This window comes from Stenella coeruleoalba (assembly GCF_951394435.1).
Source record: "Stenella coeruleoalba genome assembly, chromosome: 4".
In the NCBI taxonomy this organism is placed as follows: Eukaryota; Metazoa; Chordata; class Mammalia; order Artiodactyla; family Delphinidae; genus Stenella; species Stenella coeruleoalba.
The window spans coordinates 30,656,515-30,674,017 of record NC_137149.1 but is presented as its reverse complement, the minus strand read 5'-3'; the positions used below and the strand labels follow the sequence as shown (position 1 = coordinate 30,674,017).

Genomic DNA, 17,503 nt, shown 5'->3' with positions numbered 1-17,503 from the left:
AGTCTGGGTCAGGAGCACTAAGGCCCACTGAATCTGGGGGAAAATACTGAGAGCAAGAAGAACATCTGCCGTTAGAATCGGAAAGAGAAGGAGAATCAGAGGATAGGCCTTTTTTTCCCCCTTTGGCCAACTGGGAGTAAATTGTTAATAACTGACAGAAGAAATCAACAGCACCCAGTTCCTATTTAGTTTCTAATTCTCTGTTAAACAAGACAAATACAGATACTCGGATTAAAAAATGGCACAAACAGGGCTTCCCTGGTGGCGCAGTGGTTGGGGGTCCGCCTGCCGATGCAGGGGACGCGGGTTCGTGCCCCGGTCCGGGAGGATCCCACATGTCGCGGAGCGGCTGGGCCCGTGAGCCATGGCCTCTGAGCCTGCGCGTCCGGAGCCTGTGCTTCACAATGGGAGAGGCCACAGCAGTGAGAGGCCCGCGTACCGCAAAAAAAAAAAAAAAAAAAAAAAAAAAAAGGCACAAACATTGGTAGTATAAAATGCCAAGAAAAGTAAAGAGACTATAAACGAAAACCTTGGGAGTCTAAATTAGTCTGAAGAAATGACTTTTAAAATACAAAGCATTTGCCAAAAAAATTACCAAACCATTCAAATTATTTTTCAGGAACTGTAGAAAGTAAGAGAAGTCATAGAAGAAAAAACAAGGAAGAAGGTAAATCGTGCAAAATATAGACAGATGGGTAGAATTTTATTGACTAAAGATTAGAATAGATTAAAAGCATTGTTAGTGAAAATCTGAAAAAGAAGTAAAGTTTAAAAATATGATCTTTTTAAAAAAGCTTATTAGTAGATGGATGTACATATATAATTGGATTACAGCAAGAGGTATGTCATATTATCCTTATAGACTAAATTGAGAAATATGAACTGAAAGCAAATAAACAAGTAGATTTATAACTGGTTGAACAATTTACCTCGGTAATACTGCTTAAATTGTCCCACAGTTCCTGTTCTCAGTTTGAACTCCATTCAACATTTGTGTCATGGATTAGATTAGTCTTCTTAAAATTTGGGTCTCTCTCAGTTTGTATATCTGTTTCTATACCTATATCTCAGATCTCCATAAAATGGGGCAGAAGAGAGATGTAATATTTGCTGGATGGCAGAATCAGACTCCAAGAGAGGATCTCAACAGGGCAGAGAATACTAATAGTGTGGGAATAAAAGTAAAGAACAGTGTTTGGATCCAATAAACAAGCCATAATGATACACAGTTGAGGAGCTAAGGGCTAGTAGCAGTGAGAAAAAGACTTTAGAATTTACGTTGATAATAAATGTATACATCAATATATGATATGATTGTCAATGTGGCTTAAAGCTAATCTAATTCCCTGCAATATTAACATAAACAGAGGCATAAGCAGGTAGGTTCTGTCCCACTTAGGCCAGACTCCACCTGAATTAATGTGTTTAATTTTTGGGTGTTACCCTTTAAGGGCAGACAGAAACACGTATAGAGATCAGCCAGGAGAGAAAGAAGATACAGAGGTGTCACACGAGGAATGGATGAAGGAGCTGGAGCAGAAGAAAGTGAGCTGGGATATGAGAGCTATTTTGAATAAGCTTAGAACTGCCTTGGGAGCATCACCGTCACCATCACAGGAAGTAGTCAGTTTTATGCTATGCCATTGCTTATTGAGGAAAGTTGGGTTTGGACAAGCAAGGCTTTAGGGTTCATTGCAACCCTGAACTTCATTCAGTGTTTCTATAAAATCCCTGAAGGGCTGTCATGTGGAAGAGGAATTAGTTCAGAAGGCAGGACTAAAACTAAATGATAGGAAGTAGAGAACAACAGATGTTAATTCAAAAGAAGGAACCATAAATATCTGTCGAATGAATGAATGATTAAATTACTCTGTAATATTTAGAACTTTCTATAATTAGAATAGCTTGCTTTTCAACAGAGTGAGCTCCTTGCCACCAAAGGTGTTTGAATAAAACTCAGGAACCATAAGGTTAGGATACCCTATATGAATTTTTAGTCAATTGGCTGGCTGAGAAATGGGTTTATTTTGCAGTTATAAGAGAAACTTTGACATAGCAGAAAGTGAATTTCTCTTACCCACATTATCTCCTACCCTCGGCACCCTTTTAGAATAAGATAATCAAGATTTATCTAGAAACGCTTTCTGACATTACCAAAAGATTTTATAATTCTAATAAAAAGTAAATTTTTAGTTCCTATATTATCCTACAGTTAAAAACACTATAAGAAAAAAATGTTTCAAATGTATACAACTCTTTTCCCTTTCCCCATAAAGGGAAATATGATCTACTTCATAGGATCCTTTTTATGCTATCTTTTTTAAATCATTTGAACCACACCCTCAAATTCTGTATTTGTTGTACTCAGAGAAATCAGGTTTCAATTTATTTTTACATCAAGAAGAATACAAAGAAAAAAGGATCAAATGATACTGACTCAAATTAGTTCTTTTTCTTAAGATTTGTCAGCATAGCTATAAAGGGCAATTCTAAACAATTTATTAACTTAATTTTTATTGGTGCCCTGTAAGGGCAATTTCATTAGAAATGTTTACAAGGGGGGATGTTTCCATTAATCTAACTATACAACCAGAACATCAAAAACCCAGAAGAAATATATAGTGCCTTAAAGTATGAACGCTTCTAGAAATATACGGATTAGTATTATAAAGGAAATTATTTGGGTCCAGTAAAAAACATATGGAGCTAAATTTATATTATGATTTTAAATATCTATGAACTTTGGCTACAACCTACATAGATGTCTAAGCTAGATCATTTTAAGTAATAAACAAACATCCTATATACGGCTAAGAAAAAGCTAGAGGAAATTCTGTAATTAGGGGCTACATTTTCCCTCAAAGGAGTGACTCTGAAGAGCAAGCCTTCAACATCTATAGTTTCTAATTTTAAAAATATATAATTAAAGGACTAAAATATATCTTTTAAATAGTATTTGCATGTTATTTAATTACTATTCTATATACAACAAAGGTAACTTAATAAAAATTCTGTTATTTACAATTCATATTTCCACAAAATTTTGAAAGATGGCATAAATTATATTGACATCTTGGTATAAAACTACCAAGTTTGAACTAGTCCTAATTTTGACCTTTGAGCAGACTTGGTATACTAATAAAAAAAGTCTACACTACCATAGATTGACAACCACCAAGGTAAGGAGAATTCTATGTAATTTAAAAACAAATTATATGTAAATTCAATTAAAGGCAATAATGTAGCCTTCTTCCTAGAAGATAAACGATTTGTCATTTGTTGTTTTGTTACCTGCGTCTGTATATTTTGATGGACTTTGTCATCATAATATCAAATGCAAAATTATCTTAATCTCTAATTCAGGTATTACAAACTCCAGTGCCAACAGGGGCTGTGCACATATGTAAATTACTGAAGTGGGCTGAGTGTAACACAGAATGCATCTAAAGCAGAGAGATTCCATCCAGCTACAGTCAACCGAAATTATAAAAGAACATGTACCCAATGGTGTCAGATCTTCTACTTTTCCAAGAGGAAGTTTAAAACAAGATTTTGTATGAAATTGCCCAATATTAAAATATTAGCAAGTAATTTGGGTAAGGCAAATAAAATGCATCTACTCTTGGAATCTGTCCACAGGCTACCAGCTTGTAGCCTCTAATCTTCCTCATGAGAATTATTGATTCAAAATAAAACATAGAGGGAAGATTGTACAAAATGGTATATCACATTTCAAAAATAAGGAAAAATAAAGACATTGCATTCCTTTCCCCCACTGCAACCAAGGATGTTACTCTCCACCCTAAAAGGAAATCCCATATAAATTGTGACAGTTTCTCAGTCGGCACATGCCATTTCATTTGACACATTCTGAAAATCCTGAATGATTATAACAGTTACTATATAAAATTCCTGGTAGATACTGTGACTCAAACCTTGCATTCTTCTCTGACACATTTTATTAGAACTACAGGGCTCCAAAGTGGAAGTAATACCAAAGACCGGTATAGAGTTACAGCATTAACATTCAACGTTATACTGGTGACATAGAAAGCTTTTTCTATTTCTATTTTGTTTGACTTTTCTGCCTAAAAGTGTAAAATGAAAGATGAAGTTGTAAATCTCTACATTAATTTTCTGAACAAATCCAAAATGTCTAACACATCTCCAAATATTCCCTTCTTCCTGTTACTCCTCAAAATTCATTTCCTTTTACAATATTATTGAATAATTGTGAATGACTATTAAACAAAAAGTTGTAAGGCTCAAAAGTAATTTTGTAGTGAGCAAAAAAGGCAACAAAAAAGGCTTTATAAAGAATGGCTTTATAATGTTATACTCTAGAATTTCCTAACACTGATGATTCTTTAGAAACTTTACTTTGTCAAAGTAGAAGTAATTTATGTTTATCTATGCCAAAAAATAAAAGTGGTGTGTGTAAGGGGTGAAGTTCTTAATTTAAACATAGCAGTTATCTGCTTGGCAGAGAAAAAAATAACATAATAGAAAAGGTAGAATATTCCTTACTATTAAGTCAGAAAGAGAAAAACAAATATTGTATATTAATGAATATTTGTGGAATCTAGCAAAATGGTACAGATGAACCGGTTTGCAAGGCAGAAATAGAGACACCGATGTAGAGAACAAACATATGGATAACAAGGGGGGAGAAGGGGGGTGGGATGAATTGGAAGATTGGGACAAGTGTATATATACAATAACATGTATAAAATAGATAAATAATGAGAACCTGCTGTATAGCACAGGGAACTTTGCTTCACTTAGCTGTACAGTAGAAACTAACACAGCATTGTAAAACAACTCTACCCCAATTAAAAAAAAAAATTGAGAAAAAAAAAAAACCCCAAGGACTCATTGTATAGCACAGGGAACTATATTCAATACTCTGTAATGGCCTATATGGGAAAATAATCTGAAAAAGAGTGGAGATATGTATATGTATAACTGAATCACTTTGCTGTACACTTGAAACCAACACAACATTGTAAATCAACTATACTTCAATATAAAATAAAAATTAAATTAAAAAAATTCCTTACTATTGTTTTCATTATCAAAATTATTGTCATATAGATAGTAAATTCTTTAAACAACAAGGCATAATATTAAAGAAATGTTAAAAAATTAATAAAAATGGTTACATTGTAGCTAGGGGCTTTTTCCCATATGATGTATCATATGCCATGTTAATCATCAGCCATGCTAATGAAGACAGAATAGTTTCCGATTTTCAAAACATCTGATAAAACTATACTAACGATTTACAATCTTTCAAATGTTTAACTTCTCAAAGAACAGTTCAGTAGGATAAAAAAAAATTAAAAGTAAGGAGGAATCAAGGCTGGAAAATTACAAGGTGCTGCTATAACTTATACTAAATTCAAGGAACATGTTAAGAGTCCCTTCCATATGAAAAAGTTTATAATCTAAAAGAAAATTCTGGTGCTGGCATTCTAGAAACTTCTGACTTCCTCAACCACTAAGAAATATAAAGAAATAAGGTAGCTAAGAAATAGCAACTGAGTTCTGAATTAGTTCTCAAACTTTTCTCTAATATTGAAGTCAAGGCAAGTATTTGTTCCTCAAAGATGATCATGAAAAAGCTCAGTCATAGACTCTACTGTGAGGTCAGAGCCAAACTGATGTCATAGGCAAAGGACCATCACTGAGATCTTTCCATCTAACTTTGCAAATGAACATTGAGAATGGTGTTCCTTGCAGGCTAGGACATGCACAAAGAAAAATTAAGCTTGAAATTATTAAAAGTTAATTTATATTAACTTTACACAATTCTTTAGACAATTCTGAATTGCCATACTGAACACAAGAATACTCTTTAAAAAGACAGTTAAGGAAGATGTATCAATTTTTTCCAAAAAAAGTTAACAAACTGCTTTGAACATTTATCTTACTTTTCTTAATTGGAATCAGAGTATAAACAAGAGTAGGTTGGTTCACATTTGTATGTGTTTAGATCTTGTATACATGAATAATAATCTATGCTTATGGAGAACTCTGTTTCATTAAGACAGTATAGGCAGTGCAATTGTAAGTAAATATCCACACACACATATGTGTATCTATCTATCTCTATAGATAGAATAATTCCTGTTAATGAGAATGATACATGTACTAACACCTACATACAGAATGATATGCACTATAATATTTTAAACCATTGTTGGTGCAAAAAGCAAGTGTTTGATATGAGAAACAAGTTGTACACCTTGAAAAAGGCAAAATAACACAGCATATGTAACTTAGAACTAAGTGTGTTTTAGAAGAGTCTCTGGTGTGTTCTGTGTTTGGGCACAGCCTTCTCAGTCACATCCTTCATTCCGTACTTCCTACTTCACCAGTGGAAGAATCTCTCTTCAGCAATCCCGGAAATCTCACATGGTGATGGCCTCCTCTAAGACATGATGGGATCAAGAGTTGGGTGCGATATTTCAAAGTTGGGTCACAATTTTAATAATCTAGATAACTAGATTAACTCAGCTTCTAAAAATAAGCTGATGAAAGGCCCAAGGAATAAAGCTATTTTTAAAAACAATCGAATTATTCTTAATTAAAAATCTGGTGGTGTCTCCTATAGCTTTTTTCCTCACCTGCCAATAAACTTGGAATGTTCAGGCTGACATGTCCTTTTGAAGACATGGTGAATGAGGCAGGAATTACCACCTGTTGTCCCCTTGTACTTCCTAGGGTTATAGTTAGTTCCTTCTGTCTCACATCACATCACACAGGCTTCAAGCCAGAAAAGCAGTGACACTCTGCCATGCCAATTTCTCTTGTTTACTCACCACCATTTCCCTATCTTAATTCTTAATTCTAATGAATTCCTTTAGGCCTGGAGCTAACTATAGTTCCTGTCCTGGAAAGAGAGTCAGATGTTCCTGGTTCTTTGGTATTCTAATGCTACATTGGAGGATTTGGATGCCACCTTACCTGTCACTTAGGCTTCTTTATGAACAGATTCATGCTGAACTTACAAGGTAATAAAGTATGATAAGAAGGCCCGGAAGTTTCTTTGGTATGTGGAATATAAAAACAAATAGCGTTGCATTGTTGTCATTATTATTATTATTTGTGTGTAAAATATTCAAAAGTTCACTTGTGCTAATAAAAATAATAGTGGTCAGTAAAGTTTCCTCTGAATAACAACACTTTTCAAATAAAATTTAACTGACTTCCAAGCAATGAAAATCAAAGCTTCCTGACTCCCTCCAAAGTCGCTTTAGAATTGTATGTGAAGTAGGACCTTGCAACTGACATCTTTTTCCTACAAAGCCAGTCCTGTTTGCCACTTGTGATTTACAGGCTGTGTCTGCTACAAGGAGCTGCTGGACACATTAGTGCATGTATGCTTATGAAAGGATGCTGCTGTCTGGCACTAAATGACTTTCCAGAGACCCATCTCATTCAGACCTACAGGAACTGTTCTCCCTGAACATGATCTGTCAACGCATAAGCCATTATTCCACCCATTCTGAAGGGATGAATCAAAAATACAGTCTTGCATTCTAGTTCCTTCTGCGAATCCTGATGCACCATTAAAAATCTGCTGTTTCATACTTTCTTGATTTCTACTTAGTTAATCCACCTCTAACATTCTGTTGCAATTATAATTCTGCATTTGGGAGTACTAGAAAAGGAATAGTGGTAATTGTGTTGGATTTTGCTGGTATAAATTGCTTATAAATTGCTGTATTTCCTATTTGCAATATGCTTTTTATTTATAGATATTACCAATTATAGTATGTTGAGGTTTTTTTGTCCATTTCAAATCCAGATTTTAATATATTTACCTAGAGGCTTACTTTCTCTTTCTTCTATAATATTGAAAGTCACCAACCACTAATCTGTCTTTCCCTCCACATTTTATTATATGCTTCAGTTGCAGGCATTAATGCAAATCATAACTCCATAGTATATGGATTAATAAACCTAATACTCTTTTGTTTGAATTCATGTGAAAACTATCTTGCTTAAATATAAGACAAAGAGAATAAAATCATCTGTATAGTTTTGAGTTTCAGAAAAGATCATTTTTTTATCAAGGAATTCCTTGAATTATTTAGAAAACATTTCACAGAAAGCAGCACTTGCAAAATTCAAACAAAAGAAATATAAATGTAATAATATTAAATATACATACATATATTTTTCATCTAAAATCTTTCATTCCACTAATTTTCAAGAAAAATATGAAATGGTGCACATTAGCCTGAAAAGACTGTAAGGTATATGTCCATATACATAAACCATGAAAAAAAAGTAAGATAAGTACAAAGAAGAATATTGCATTTGATATGAGCAATGAGTACAAGTGTGGACAAATGAAATCTTTACTTCATGAAATATAATGAGTAGCTATTTTAATATGAAGGTCACTGCGCTAAAAGTGACTAAATGGAAATCCAACAGCTATTTAAACTGGCTGGCATCATTCTCCAGAATTCCTTCCTTGTCAGAGGAGATACTTAGGAATGGATTTTGGTTTTACTGTAATACATGTATGGTCATTAATAGGATTTTCAGTTAAGGGCTCAAACCTCAGGCTTTCGACTAGTGTGCGCGCATGTGTGTGTGTGTGTGTGTGTGTGTGTGTGTGTGTGTGTGTGTAATTATAAGGGTTTTGTGAAATACTTGCTTTAACTTCCAAAATTCTGTATAAAAACTTATCCCACTGGATTACTATATATATAGATTTCTTTGTATAATATTTTACATTAGACAAAAATTTTAAGATTTAAAGTGATATAAAATAGGTAAAGTCACTTCCTCAACTTTTCATAATATCTATTTTTTTTCCTTAATGGGCTCAGCTATACAATCAATAACTGAGATATAATTTGCAACACTGAATTCCAAGGGAAATATTGTCTACATATCAACAGTTGTTTGCAAAAATAATTTATCCCTTAAATTAACCCACATTAGGACAAATTTACAAATGCTCCTGGGCTCTCAGCGCTTTGAAGTATGACAGAACACTTAAAAGAGAACTCTGATTATAAAATATAACAAGAACGTTTGCAAATTTTAACGAGCTTGCTGTTTCCATGCCAACTTCTCCCAAATCTGGAAATCATTAAAATAATTTTCTCACAATTTATTTCTTTCCATTGTGTTATATCCATTCCTTTTTCACAGGCAATACATTCAGTACCAAATGAGTAGTATATTCATTAGGGCTAAAGAGAAAGGCAAGGGTTAAGTAAATAAGAACATCAAATTAATATCCAGGCCTAAACGCTTTAGCAGAGCCAGAGAATCTGTTTAATCATTCAAGTCAACAAAGGTTAAGATAATAAAATAAACTTTTAAATGCTTTCCTTTTCTGGAACTTAATCTGTCTTGCTGAAGATGTTTTTAAGATGCTATCAGTTTTGCATAGTCCCAGCTGTTATGAAAATTTACTTCAATACACTGGGAAGAGAAAAGAATTTTATGAAAATAGTTAAGCAGAGCTCCTGGGTGGCTTATTGAAACTGTGAGAGCTCAGGATCATTTAAAACCAGCTGCTGGCTGATGATATTGAGACCAATAACCACTAAATCTTTTAGTTATCAGGCCTCTGTGCTATTTGGCAAGGTGATGGTAGCCAACTGATTAGAAGATTAATTTATAGTCAAAAGATAACTTCATGATGCTTGTTCATTTTATTGCCTAAGTTGGACTAACAAATTTACCACAATTTCATAACAACATAATACCTTAATTTAAAAAGACAGTATTAAACATTAAAATAGCTTTGCTTATGTTTAAGGCTATGTTTTTAAGTCACTAAGATAGAGAAAAGAAATGAGTCATTAACATCAAAGCCCAGGGCTGTGGTTCATGATGAGGGCAGAAGCCCTAATGAACTGGGCAACAAGCCCTCTTTAATAATGAAGGAGAGAGGGGTAGTAGTAGGGTGTGCAGACGACAATGGGAAAGTCCTGGAGAGTCCTGAGTCTTTTACACTTGACATTCAGGTTCGGCTACTGATCAAGAAATATAACTCAATCTCTTTTGCAAAGAGAAGCTCAGAATAAAACCAGAATCAACAAAATAGCTTGTAGAACATGTAAGCACTGCATTATGAATTGAGGAACACAGACTTCATTCATTTGGTTATCCTGAAGAAAAAAGGCACTAAGAGCAAATACACAGGGATCTTGCTATTATACAATTTTCAAAATGGTGCCCTTGAGCTGAGAAGTGAAATTGTATCACAGCAAGCTTACTGGGTATCCTGACGTGCCTTGGACAAGGGTCAGCATTGCCCTGCCTCCCTATGCTCCATGAGGAGAGATTCTAGGCTGTTGCTAAGTGGCATTCGTCCATTCCTTTGGTTTTTGGAAGGTTGTGAGTGCATGAATTGTAAAGACTGTGACTGTCATGCTTGCAAAGGAAAAAGATGCACCTGTTTTCATTTGTGCTCCCCAACATTTTCAAGCTGATTCACAAAGGCATGGACTCTTAAAGCTGAAAAGAGTCCTAGCAACCATTTGAAGGCAGCTTGGCATTGTGGAAAGAGGGCAGAACTTGACATTTGTGTTTGAGTCCCAGCACTGTCTTTTGGTAGATGTGTGTGAAAGAACTAGATCAAGTCACTTAATCTGTGTGAGCTCAATCCTCATCAGAAAAAAAAAAAAGGTCATATTAAAATTTGTGCTATTAAATCACTTTTGAGTTATTTTTGAGGATACATGGAAAATGTAGTTTGTGAGTACTGAGGCTTAAATCCTGGCTCTGCCACTGGCTGGCTCTGTTTGCTTAGATGAAATATTTAAACTTTCTGAATCTTGGTTTCCTCATCTATTAAATGGAAATAATAAAAGTAACTATTTTATAGAGTTGTTGAAATAATACATATCTTCACAGAGTGGTTGGCATATTTTAAGAACTCAATAAAAATTATTTATCATTATTATTGATGTTATAAATTGAGCCATGGATATTTTGGTAAACTCTATTGTTTCACATTGAGGTTGATGGCTATACCAACTACTTTATTGATAGGGAAGCAGCGTGACCCATTGGGAGGAGCACAAACCAGAGGCTGAGAGAGCTGGGTTTGAATCCCATTCCTACCACTTAACAAATCATGTGAACTGGGCAATTTACTTTACCCCAGATTCTTCATGTGAAACTTGAGGAGAATAATCAACTATGATCTGTTGAGGGCTTATTATAGATTTTTCATACATTATTTTATTTAATCCTTCTCATAACCATGGAGACAGTGGCAGTTAGAATTGATCCTTATCCAGCCTGACTCCAGCCCATGTGGATATAATCATCTCACTCTATTGTGTTCACTTTTCCTATACTTTTTTCCCTGATAATCTACTTTGCTGAACTGTAGTAAGGCTTAGAGAGGATATGTGTATCTTGCCTAGAAAGGTGTCCTGCAAGCTGTACGACTCTAAGTAATGAGCAACTGTAATTATTTCATGAGGTATCATTTCTCAGTCCAACTTTCGTTCAGTCTAGGAATCCCCCTACAACTCCCTTACGGCGGGTCTTCAATCTCTGCTTGAATACAGAGTAAAGGCTTAGCCTCAAAACTCTGTAATACAAACCTATGAGGATGAAATGAAGAAAACTGAGCATGGGCATGGTAGCTGACAGCACAGAAAAAGCACCCTCCTAACCATATAGCCAAAAGGCCTAACTGCTGAGGTGCAATGTTTGACTGTAAAAATGAATTGAAGATTAAGAGCAAATCTGTAATGACGTCTCCCCAAGAATCAAGGAGGGAAGTGCAATTCTAATGTCGGGATGCATCCATCTGTGGAAATCTAACCCTCAGTGTCTTGTAGAAGAAAACCAAATGATATCAATGGTTATTGTATTATACCTAAAATTGTAGGCTTGAAATTAGTTCAATGTATCCTGACATAAAGCTCATGCCAAAAAAGTTAACCGTTTCTTCTGCATTAAATCATATACCATCAACAGCATTCAAAGGTAGTCAACTTTCCTACTATTTACTTTTAACTTCTTGCAATCTGACTTTCCCTCTCACTACTGAACAAAATGCATCCTCTTACAATCCCAAGATTCCAGAACACAAAATCCAAAAGTTTTTTTTATAGATCTCATCCCTGTGGCTTTCTGTTAATTAAGAATGTTTTGTGGGCCACCCTCACTTTTTTTTTTTTTAAGTAGTTCTAGGGGACTTCCCTGGTGGCGCAGTGGTTGGGAATCTGCCTGCCAGTGCAGGGGACACGGGTTCAAGCCCTGGTCCGGGAGGATCCCACATGCCGCGGAGCAACTAAGCCCGGGCTCCACAACTACTGAGCCTGCGTGCCACAACTACTGAAGCCCACGCACCTAGAGCCCGTGCTCTGCAACAAGAGAAGCCACCAAAATCAGAAGCCCGCGCACCGCAAGGAAGAGTAGCCCCCGCTCATCGCAACTAGAGAAAGCCCGCACGCAGCAATGAAGACCCAATGCAGCCAAAAATAAATGAATAAATAAATAAAGTAGTTCTGCCTACTGTTCAAACATTGCATGTCCTGGTTTTTCTTTTGAGTGCTCACTCTCTTCTTCCGATGCTCCTTTTCAGCCCACTCCCTCAGGGTGGATATTTCCTTTTTTTTTCCAAAGATTTTTTAAAAAACTAATTTATTTGATTTATTTATTTTTGGCTGCACTGGGTCTTCGTTGCTGCTCAAAGGCTTTCTCTAGTTGCAGCAAGCGGGGGCTACTCTTCCTTGTGGAGCGTGTGCTTCTCACTGGGGTGGATTCTCTTGGTGTGGAGCATGGGCTCTTGGTGTGTGGGCTTCAGTAGTTGTGCCTCGAGGGCTCAGTAGTTGTGGCTCGTGGGCTCTAGAGCACAGGCTCAGTAGTTGTGGCACACGGGCTTAGTTGCTCTGTGGCATGTGGGATCTTCCCGGACCAGGGCTTGAACCCGTATCCCCTGCATCGGCAGTCGGATTCTCAACCACTGTACCACCAGGGAAGCCCCAGTGTGGATATTTCTAAAGTGGCTCTATGTTCACTCTTTCACCCTCCACTTTGCTCCCTGGGGTCTCAATTCTTGCTCTGGGGGTGTTCGGCTACGTAGCTGTTACCTCCAGCTGCAACACCACCTCAGAATTCTAGTCTCATATTTCCAACTGCTTGCTACATTATTCCAATGGAATAATTCATCAAGATCGCAAATTCAGCATAACTACGATTCAACTTATCATTTATCCTACTGACTCTTTTCTGGCCAACGTTATCAAGGAGTCAAGCCAGAAACCTCACCTCTAGCTTTACCTTCTCTTTCAACTTCAGCCCTTACATCCAATTAGCTATAAGACCTGTATTAAATTTTCACCTCAGTACCTTTTTGTTTTGTTTTGTTTTTTTTGTTTTTTTTTGCGGTATGCGGGCCTCTCACTGTTGTGGCCTCTCCCGTTGCGGAGCACAGGCCCCGGACGCGCAGGCTCAGCGGCCATGGCTCATGGGCCTAACCGCTCCGCGGCATGTGGGATCTTCCCGGACCAGGGCACAAACCCGTGTCCCCTGCATCGGCAGGCGGACTCTCAACCACTGCGCCACCAGGGAAGCCCCCTCAGTACCTTTTAATTTGACTACCTGACTGCTTCTCTTCTTCTTTTGTTAAAAGTTTAACACGATCACAACTTTAGCCATGATCACAGATTTTGGATGTAAACCCAATATAGATCAAATTCATCTCTCACCTTCTGCTTCAAGACTTCACTTTTATCCATTTCTCCTCTACTAGTATCAACCCTGGTTTTCCCTCTTTGTCTGCCCAGGTTTTTGCTTGGTGCTTGTGGCAAACCCTATTGATGACATGATGCAACTTTCCTTTTGAATCCCATTGCAAACATACAGCTTTCTCCAATATTCTGGTGACCCCTTTGGAATTTTGGCTTTGCCTTACCAACTTAGCCCCTCTTCACTACTGAGCTTCTCATTCTGATACTGAACTTTCTGCTCAGTGTGGCCCTGTACCTCCAATGATACCTGATGTTCCAGACTGAGCCAGACCATCCCCTCTGCTCATCTCTCCACTGAGGACTGGACATTATTCTCATAGTCCAGACTTTTATGACCTCGTCTAGATAATTGACATAGTTTCCTGGTCTACTTGGTCTCCATGCTTTCAGTCTCTTCCAATTTCTTTCCATACTGGACACTATTACCTTACACATTTTCATAAAGAACATCTGGTGGACTTCCTTGGTAGTCCAGTGGTTAAGACTCTGCACTCCCAGTGCAGGGGACACAGGTTCAATCCATGGTCGGGGAACTAAGATCCCACATGCCACACGGGTGCAGGCAAAAAGAACCAAAAAAAAAAAAAAATCCAACAGAATCCCAGGCTCCTCCCTTCTCTGGGATTCAGGAAAAGAAGAACAAAGAATTGGTAATTACACTAAATAGTCTAGTGGTAATATACAGCAAATGATATACTCAAAACTCTTCAGTGGTTCCTTATTGCCCACCACACTAGACATTCAAAATGCTCCATGATGTAATTTCAATAAAAAAATTTCAGCCTTATATGATACAATCTTTCCATATTTAACCTATTCCCTTGGCAAATGGAATATTGTTTTTCCTCAAATGAATCCTGTCATTTCCTGCTTGTATAATATTGTATGAACTATTTCTTCTTCCTGGAATATTTAATGCCTTGCTCTTCATCTAAGCTTTTAAAGATTACCCATGTATCAAGTCCTAGCTCAAGTGTCACCTTCTGCAGTTATTTTTTAAAATGGAAGAATGTTCAATTATCTAGCATCTCTTAGTACGGCTATTTAAGGCACATAACATAAAACCACATCGTTTTCTTATTCAGGCACCCATGAGATTATCAGCTGCTTGAGGGCAGTAATGATGAGATAATATTTTATTCTAACATTGAACAAATATTCATTAAGTCCTTACTGTTCTGGTGACGGAGGTATGAACAAGACAGATAGAAGTCCTTGCTCTCAAGGAGTTTTTGTTTTAAGGAGAGGCATGTTTTACAGATAAGAAGCATCTAAGTAAATAAACAAAATAGGATAATCTCAGATTTAGATTGGGTAGTTAGGGAAGTTCTCCCCAAAGAGGTATTTGAGAGAAAAATCTCAATGATAAGAAGAACCCAATCACAAGACCAGAAAAGAGCAAGTAGAAAGTCATCAAGTCGGGAGTGTGCTGTGTTTAAAGAACACGTGGATGACAGAGTGGCTGGAGCACAGTGGGTGGAGGGGAAGACTAGTTCGAGATGAGGTTATAGAGGTAAGCAAGGGCCAGATCTTGGAGGCCAAGCAAAGTGATTTGGATTTCATCTTAACGTTTAAAACAGGGAGAAACATAATCTAATTTACAGCATAAAACGGTCTCTGGTTGCTGTTTAGGCAATGGATTGTACACGATAAGAGTGGAAGCAAGATTAATTGGAAGACTACTGCAGTGATCAAGAACATGAGATGAGAATAGGTTGAATTTGCTGATAGTAGAGGAGAGAGGCAAGTGGACCCATTTATAGTCTCTATAGTATTAAGTAGGGTACCTTGAACACAGTAGACGCTCAATATATGTTGATAAATGTATGCCCAAGTGTTTCAAGATAGTTTCACCTTCTTAATTTGCATTTTATCTTCAAATTTTTCCTGCTTTGATTCACATAATATGGCTTAATATATTCCTGTCTGGCACTTGGTGAGCCAAAAACAAAACAAAAAAGAAACAAAAAGAAAAGGACCTCACGTTCAAGAAAACAGCATAGATCCCAGTGGAAAGTCAGTTAACAAAGAACTAAAGTGATGTAAGTTCATATTGTTAAGTTAATTATGTAAAGAAATAAATTACTTGGAAAAAATGGTAAAACGTGGATTTCAAAAATCTATGATAGGATGAAAATGGAAATGGTATTCAAATACAAAGATCTACATTTTAAAAAAGAGAGCCTCTGTCAGCATCAGCTGGAACAGTGTGCCGAAAGAGGATGTCGGTAAAATTAATTTTCATTAAAATTGAAGACTTTTCCAGTTCTAACTAACTTTTGATTTTTCTGGAAATGTAAAATCTTCATTTTGCCATCTTGATATGTGAATTTCCTAATAGGTAACTGACACTACTTATATTAAAATTCTAAGATCACTGAATGTGACCTGCCTTGTTTCTAAATTAGGAATCTGAGAAAAGACAGGCAATTCGGTAAGTTCTCATGCTCACATTCATGTATACTTCCTAGGACATTTAAATTTTTATCCATAAAGATTCATCCTACATTATGAATTCAATCCAAATTCCTTCAATAGAAAGCAAAATCCAGATGAAAATGGGATCAATTTTTACCACTTTCCAGCTAAAATGCTAAGTGGCCCCTGAATCCTGTGAAACTTGGCCCCAGTCAGTGTGAAAACTGGCTGCAATCTGTATGAAAGGCAGTCTGGGTTGTCAAAGTAGTTCATGAACTTTGGCCACACTTGCAAGGAACCTGGTCCAAGTCTTAGTTTGTAATGCAACATGAAACAAGGTGAATTTCACATGGTTTCGGGTTTCCTCCTGAAAATTTGGCCTAGCTTTATAATCAATCATCACTTTTTGAAACGATGAAAGCCAACACACCTTTTTGAAACTGAGGGCTGTGTGCACACTGATGACAGCTAAGCTGTGAACCACCCTTTCACTTCCTTTGCCAAAAGAAGATTTCTCAGAATAGAAACAGTTTCCCTCTTACCTGGAAAGGGCAAGTTGAGTGATTTTGATATTGCATGTAGAAAGAAATAATACACAATACATGGAGACATGCCATGTGAAATAATCACCACATACGGAGCAAGTGGCTACATTCTAATCGTTTAGGGTTATGAGAATTTTATTCCATTCACATCCATGACAGATATCATGATGTTTAATCTCCTTGACCATTAAGATAAACTTTGAACTGGTCATCAGATAGAATAACTGCCATGGTGACTATGCTGAGACATAGTCATTATCTCTATATGAAGAATAGGAAGGAAAGTAAATCATGGCATAATTTTCATCTAGTTTAATAAACAGGAGGGACAAGACTACAAACCTTTCAAGTTTGCATTGACTAACATCTTTTGCAATAAAACCTCTACTGTGGTGAAAACGAATTCAATAATTAACTTCACAGACTGCATTTTACAAAAAACCTACACAGTGTCTGTTTTCAACCTGAAAGTTTGAAATGTGCTTTTCCACTGTAAGAAATGACTCTCTTCAACCAAGTACTCGCTTTTGTGCATAGTGACACGAGAAAATCGAGAGGTATGTCTGCACGGAGCCACTACATCATTGGAACAGCATGTATGAACATTTGGGTAATAAGGCACAGATGTGAAGCAGAGGACTTGGCACTACCAAGGTAACAACAAAGCAATCACCATTGTCTTATAATGGTTAAAGGAGCCACATTTGAGAAGAATAAAAGAATGCCCCTCCTCCCTGGAATGTTAACTTATATTACACCTTTTATCTGCTTAAAAATCTATAAAGAATA

The 17,503-nt window shown here is 36.5% G+C and overlaps 1 protein-coding gene across 3 annotated transcripts in view; it reads right to left on the bottom strand.

The window, feature by feature from the left end:
• The window catches only part of COL25A1 (collagen type XXV alpha 1 chain), a gene marked incomplete at its 3' end in the record, with an annotated part of 460,030 nt that overhangs the window by 135,745 nt on the left and 306,782 nt on the right, over positions 1-17,503 (bottom strand). The gene's annotated exons all lie outside the window — the stretch shown is intronic.